Source organism: Phacochoerus africanus, chromosome 15 (assembly GCF_016906955.1).
Source record: "Phacochoerus africanus isolate WHEZ1 chromosome 15, ROS_Pafr_v1, whole genome shotgun sequence".
In the NCBI taxonomy this organism is placed as follows: Eukaryota; Metazoa; Chordata; class Mammalia; order Artiodactyla; family Suidae; genus Phacochoerus; species Phacochoerus africanus.
In genome coordinates, this window is record NC_062558.1 from 141,359,800 (window position 1) to 141,366,898 (window position 7,099).

Consider the following 7,099-nt stretch of genomic DNA (forward strand, 5'->3'; position numbering starts at 1 on the left):
CCCCGGGAATACTGAGCATGGAGAGGGGGTCTGGTCCAGCCTCGGGGCCTGTGCGGTCCCTTCCCACGCTCAGCGTGTCTGTCCTTGGCCAGTTGCCTCCGGTCTCTCTAACTGGAGGCCCAGGACACGTGCAGTCAGGCCCAGGGAGATGCCGTTCTGACTGCGAGGACCCTGGGGGACCCTCCCTCCTGGGGCCTGGGTCTTATCACTGCTACCCGTCCCCAGGCAGAGCCCCCAACTCAGTCTCTGCAGCTGGCACCCCACAATCTCCAGGAGCTGGGGTGACCCGAGGCTGCAGGGTGGGCCAGGGGCCACAGGGAGGGGGAGGGTTGGGGGGACCACGCAGGCACACAGGGGTCCTTCCCACCACTCCTCCCCAACTGACCTGCCAGCCCTGGGCATCTGGCTTCCCACCGTGGAGCCCTTTCACACAGCAGGGTGAGATCCGTGTGTGGGCTGGAGCCCGCAGTGTGGACAGCCTCTGCCCACTGGACAAAGGTGGGCAGAGCAGAGCCAGCTCCTAGTCACCAGCAGTGCCCACAGGGGCCGCCTCGGGGCCAGGGGCCTCTGCCACACCTCTGACCTTGGGCAGCTCTGGAGAGATTGGGGGGGGCATGGAGGTCACCCCTGGGAGGCCAGCGGCAGGGGGTGAGGGGGTCCAGGGCCAAGGGCGATGGGGCAGGTATAGACCTGTCAGCAGCAGCAGGGGAGCTGCGGCGAGCATCGGGGGCACGAGGGGCTGTGAGTCCTGCTGGGGTGAGGGAGGACCCTGGGGTCGGTGGGACCCCAGTCCTGCGGGGGAAGTGTGAGACTCGCGGGGGGGCTGGTGGGGAGGGTTCCAGGCTGGGCGGGCAGGACCGTGGTGCAGGCAGCCTCGGCTCCAGGCCCTGCCCCGCCCGCTCACCCCAGAGAAGTGCAGGGCAGACGGGCAGCCTGGGCCCCCCTCACACCCATGTTTCCTCTAAGTTCTCTGCTGCTCCTGCTGAAAGGGCTTGGGGAGCAGATGGAGGGACTGGTCAGAGATTTGGAGACTGGGAACCGCGTCTGGGAATTAAGGAGGATCTTGGCTTTCAAAGACTTTCTGAAATGTGTGAACCTGCCAGCTGGAGAGAAGAGGACTCGAAGGTCAGTGTGAGGCCAGCGAGCGCGGCACCGGCGCGTCCTGGGGTCTGGGCGCCTGCCCTCTGCCCTCCCGGGACCTGACGTCCCCACAGACGCCTTTGTCAGGGCTTCTCATCACACAAGTGATGGGGGAGCAGGGCTTGTCACCACCGCATCCCTGGTCCCCCTACAGGCATGCAGTCCAGGGAAGTCTGCCCACTGCTGTCGTGGGTCCCAGGTGGAGTGAGTGGGGATTTTGAAAAGCATTCCTTGTGCTCACAAGTTGTGCTCCTTTTTCAAAATTCAAGGGTTTTTCTACTTTTATTGCTGTTTATCATGTTTCCTTTTTCTTATTTCATGATTTTTTTTTTTGGTTTGTAACCAGGTTTTTTTTCTGGTGGTTTTTTTGTTTGTTTGTTTGTTTGTTTTTTGGCCACACCTGTGACAGGTGGATATTCCCAGACCAGGGATTGAACCTGTGCCACAGCAGCACCAACACCAGATCCTTAACCCGCTGAGCCACAAAGGAACTCTGGCTTGTAACTAATTTCAGTTATTTTGCCAGCCCTGTTTTGTAACGGAGTAAAGCAAGTAACTACACCTAAGGAGCTAATCGAAAAAACCTCCAAGTCACATGACTACTAAAATGTTATCTTTTCTGTTGTTTAAACTGATTTGATTGAGGTTTTTCTTTAGAGAAAAATAGGCCGAGTCAGGTAAGTAGTATCTAATACAAGGGTGCAGCTGAATAATGCGCCAACGCCCAGCCCCCTCCCCAGCCGTGCGTACCCTGCCACCCGCGGTCCCCCGAAGGTCCCCAAACAGGCACAGGTGCACACACATCACACAGGCCACGCTCACAGGCTGGTCCTCGCGCCTTCTTTCCGGGGGCTGCTGATCGGTCACCAGCCAGCAGGTGTCGGTTACCCCAAGCGAGACATTTAGATTGTTTCAAACCCCTGCTACACCAACGGCTCAAAGCAAGAATAACTGGCTGGAAAATGATTAGAAAGTAAAATATAAAGATTATTTTTAGGCTTAGGGAGATTTTAAAAGGAGAGGAAGAAATGGTTCAAGCTACAAAGCGTTGGAAGCCTGTGCTGCTGTGTGCCAAAACGGCTGAAAAACCAGTGACTTGGGAACATTCTCAAACAAATCATTATTTTAACAAAATTGCAATTTGGAGTGACTTGCTTTTGACCACATCTAATTTGGTAGAATTGCTTCCGCCCAAATGCCAGAGGCGTTGGCAGGCACCGGGGCAGGAGGCAGCGGGCAGCCCGGGAAGGGGAGTGGGAGCCGGGAGGCCGGGCTGAGCCAGGCTGGTACCAAGGGCAGCTCAGACCTGGTGGACCGGCCACCTCCTCCTCCCGCGTCCACTGGCCCAGGATGGAGGGCTGCTGGGCGGCGTCCCAGCCCTGGCAGAGCAGGGCCGGTAGAGAAAGGCCCTCCTAGAAAGATTTCTCCCCAAGACCCAGGCCTCCTGGGCGGGTGGACAGGCAAACTCAGCCCCCAAGGCCCCGGGAAGCCAGCGTTTCCATGAAGCAGTGACTTTGTTTAATGACATGGATCTCGGCACCCCGCAGGGTTAGTGTCATCGGACACTGCATGACCTGTTTCTGTCCGGATCCTGGGCTTGAGGCCACACGGGCAACCTCCACGCCAGCCGGGTGGGAAGAGGTGATTTGACAGGGATGGTTGGAGCAGAAGTCCGTGGTTATAAAGCTACACGTTCACAGCAGCCCAAGGACCCACACTCGCTTCCGAGAGCAGGAGTTCCCCTGTGCTGTGCCCTCCACGCCTGCAGAGCCAGCGTCGGGGCCATGGGCCAGCCGTCCGCTTGATGGACCCTGCACCCGAGATGGGCGGGTGCGCCACCTGTTCTGGGCTCAGCCCTGTGGAAACTCTGCTGCAGGTGAAGCTGCCAGGGGCACCGAACAGGACGCCCCCTGCCCGAGCCACGGGCGGCTGGGCTGGGCTCTCCCCAGCACCTGCAAGGTGAACCGGCCAGGTGCCCCTGGTCCGTAGGAGCCCAGCCCCTGTGGAGGGACCAGGCGTCTCCGGGGCCGCCATGCATGCCCAGCACTGCCTGGGCCCTCGGAAGGGGGAGTGGGTGGAGGCTGGTTTACCGCTCGGGGTCACAGGGCCCAGAGCCCATCTAGAGGGCAGGTGGCGTGTTTGTTCCTGCAGCAAGACGGTCCCCAGCAAGCGTTCTGCTTTCAGAGTTCACGAGGAAAGCTCACACCTGTTCTCTCCCGCAGATTAGGAATGCCACTGAGGGCTCCACTGCGTGATACTCACTCCGGTGCCCACGGCGGGCACTGCCTTTGGGATGTACCACGGCGCAGGGGCCTTGCAGAGAACCGCCGTGGACCCACTGTCTCCCGTGGCTGTGTGCACAGTTTGTTCCCACACCCACTGCCCCAGGTGTTGCAGAGAGTCTGGGTCACCACAGGGGTCCCACCTGTGGGCTAACCCAGGACATGTGGGCGAGGGGCTGGGTCCTGGGTGGGAGGGTGTGGCCTGTGTGGCCTCAGGGGAGAGCAGGTGGGGGAGCTGAGAGGCCAAAAGCTGACCCCAGGACTCCAAGCAACAAAGTGGGACATCCTGCCTCACGGCACAGCTGAGGGCAGCCTGTCCTCCTCTCTCCCTTCCCCCAGCACCAGCCATGACTCCCAGGCACCCTCAGAACCAGCAAGGGTTTGCCGGTGCCAGCCCTCCCAACCTGGTCCCAAACGGCATCCCAGGCTGTTCTCCCTACAAGCCCATCCTCCAGGCAAACCGGTGCCCTGGGTGCCCAGCAAGGCCAGAGCCTCTCCCCGCGCCCAGTACCCTGGCCCCGCCCCCCTCGGGTCAGGCCCCGCCCAGCAGCCCCGGGCCCTGAGGACCTGCGGCTCCAGACACGCCCCTGAAGGGGGGGGCTCCAGTGAGGGTCTGGGCTCCAGGAGCGTCTGAAGGAGAACAGAGGATGGGCTTTGAGGGGAGGAAGCAAGTAAAAGCGGAGTAAATTGGGAGGTGCCAGAAGCAGAAAGAGACACAGGCGGTGCAGTGGTGACCTCCGTCCCCGGGCACGTGTCCTCCACCTGTCTCTCCCTTCAAGCGGCTCCTCGCAGCCCCACCCCCACCGCCGCAAGGCCGCAGCAGCCGGGGAGCCAGAGCCCAGAGCGCCTGGGAGGCAGGGGCTGCGGGGCTCCGGCCAGCACCAGCCACTCAAGATAAAGGATGGGGTGCCGCCCACGCCCAGCCTGACCCCTTGGCTTGCAGGGCCCAGGGTGGGCTGCTCAGGCTCAGGCCACTGTGCCCCTGACCCGTGAGCTGGGATGCACCCAGGAGCCCGGGAGGGGAAGTGCAGCCCCCCCACCACCACCATGCCTCTTGGGGGCAAGATGTCTGAGCACCCCCCCCCTTCTGTGAGGACTGCAAACACCTGGCTGTCCTTGGTCACCAGTGGCAGTGAGGAGTAGCCCGGGGGTGGCCTGGGCTCCCAGGGGCTCCGAGAGGCTCCATGGGGGAAGGGCCTGTGTGCAGAGAGGCTAAGTTTGCTAATTGTACTGTTTGCTTCTCAGGCTCGGCTTCACCTCAGGGCAGAAGGAATTTGTTGGCGTAAATCTTTGTTAGTAAGTGTTGGGCACGAATTCAAACTGACGCTGCGGGGGGGGGGGGAGGCTGCTGGTTGCCACGGCAACCGGAGAGCAGTTTTAATTCTGCTCTGTGAGCCTCGGATGCTGAACACAGGATGCGCCAGCGTCCGGCCTCCGGGGCCAGGCTGCCCACGGCCCGGAAGCACCACCTCCGTCCAGTGCACGCGGCTCCCGTTCTGGCCCTCAGCCTCCCACCAGCCACGGGAGAGCGAGCAGCCCTGAGAGCCCTGGAGCCTCCGCAGAAGAGGCAAGTCTGGCCTGAGACCCAGCAGCCCACCTGAGCCAGTCTCAGGGCAATGTGCACCTTTTGCAGGCAGGCGGAGGTGCGGCTGCCCGTGTCCCCCAGGGCTGACCCCCAGCCCACCCTCTGACCAGATCCCGCCACCGCAAGGGCGTCCAGGGGCAGCCCAGCATTGTCACCGGGCCATTTCCTGGCCGCCCACAAGCAGCCTACAGGTTCCGAAACCCAAAGGTGCAGAGAGAAGCCCCCCAGGCCTGGGGACAAGAACCCCAGCCCTCCTGCCCCACTCTCCGGGGTGCAGCAGCCTGCTCTCCACCCCATGGGTCCCCTCCCTGAGCGGGCGCACAGGCCACACACGGCCACCCCAGGCCTGCAAAAAGCGGGGGTCCCCTCTGCATCAGCAGTGACTGTCCCTCAGAGGGGCTGCATAAAGGGCAGGGGGCAGCCAGCAGGGGTCGGAGCCCCACCGTGTGAGCCAACCAGCGCCTGCGCTCTGAAGACCTTTGGGGGCAGGGTGTCCTGAGCTCACGGAATGTGCCGGAACCTGGCATTTCTGGAAGGGAGGCGGAGCCTCAGTGCGGTGAGGGGCCAGAGAGCTGCAGCCTCCCGGAGATGCGTGTTTTACGTGATGAAGCGAGTCTCTGGATTAAAGTGCAGCCGCTCTCGCAGAGCTCTCGGGCCCATGAGAGGCTGGAGCCAGTGACTATTACGCTCTGAAAACGAGTCTTCAGCGCATTAGAGACAGTGGAGGGCCAGGCCTCCACGGAAGCGATCCACGGTCAGCGGCAAACTCTAGAAAGCAGAGGCTCCGCTCCTGGATGGCAGAGCTGCTCAGGGGCCAGGCCCCTGTTTCTGTGCAGGCCTCGGGCAGAAGGCGGCCTGCAGCTCAGCCAGCCAAGGCCCCCTGGGCCCCGGAGCAAACCGAGGGTGCCTGTGACTCCTGGGGCGCAGCCGCATCCACGGGGACCCCTCTGGGTCCTCAGAGTTGAGGTCGCCGTATTAGAAGGTGTCCTGAGGCCCCCGCAGTGCCTGCACTGGGGGCGGAGGGTGGCCACGGTGTCCTGCCAGTCCCAGCCTGGCGCTGCCACTCTAACCGGTGGCCAGCAGAGCAGCTGACAGCTGGGGGTCTGTTTGCCCATCTCGCAGGTGAGCTGCTCTCGGCCGAGCATGGAGCCCAGCCGCCTGTGGGGCTGCGAGAGGCTGGCTGGGCCCACGCCCCTGCTGAGGGCAGCTCCAAGGCCTGGGCACCAGGTAGCCAAGCCCGAGGAGCGGCTGGTTAGGCAGCCGTGAGGGCGGCCAGGCCCCCCAACCCCTCACAAAGCCTGTGGCCTGAAGATGTGGCTCCCAGGATGGCCTATTTCCGAGAGAGACCCCCTCACCCAGGCCAACACTGGGATCCAGGGTGCCGGCCCTCACAGGCCCCAGGCCCCAAGTCAGGATGTTAGCAGCCAGATAGGCCTGTCTACCTGAAGTGCCCCCTTCTTCCCCCAAAGCACCCAGGGCCCCTCTGCGCACCCACCCAGCCCCTGCCCCCCCCACAAAGCACCCAGGGCCCCTCTGTGCCCCTCCTGGGCCCCTGGCGAGTCTGGGGCTTGTTAGTCTTTGCCTTTGGCATCTGAAGGCCCAGCCCAGGCATATAAGGTGGGACTGAGGCCTGAGCTAGAGGGGCGCCTCCACCCCACTGTCTCTGTGCATCCCTGGGTCATCTCCTGTAAATTCTCCCAGACGTCACCTCAGGGCCCGGCCACCACCTGCTCTGACACCAAGGTGGGTCACTGACTCTCAGGGAAAGGGCACAGGGACAGCTCCCCACAGGGCTTCTGCCTGGGCCCTGTGATGGCCATTCTGTCATCTCTGGGCTGGGAGGCCCCGTGGGCTGACTTGTGTTCACCTGCCTCGCTTTCCTCATCCCTCACCCTCTCTGGAGGGACCCGCCGGTGGGCACAAGCCTATACGGACCACTGGCCCGGGGGGCCAAGCAGAACGCCCCCCAGTTCAGGATGGGCCTTTCTGTCTCCCCCACCCCACCTGTCCAGGACCCGCACCCGGGCCCCGGGCATCCTGTGAAACACCGTCTCCAGGGAGCAGCCCCAGGAGGCCGGGGGTCCGGGCCTGG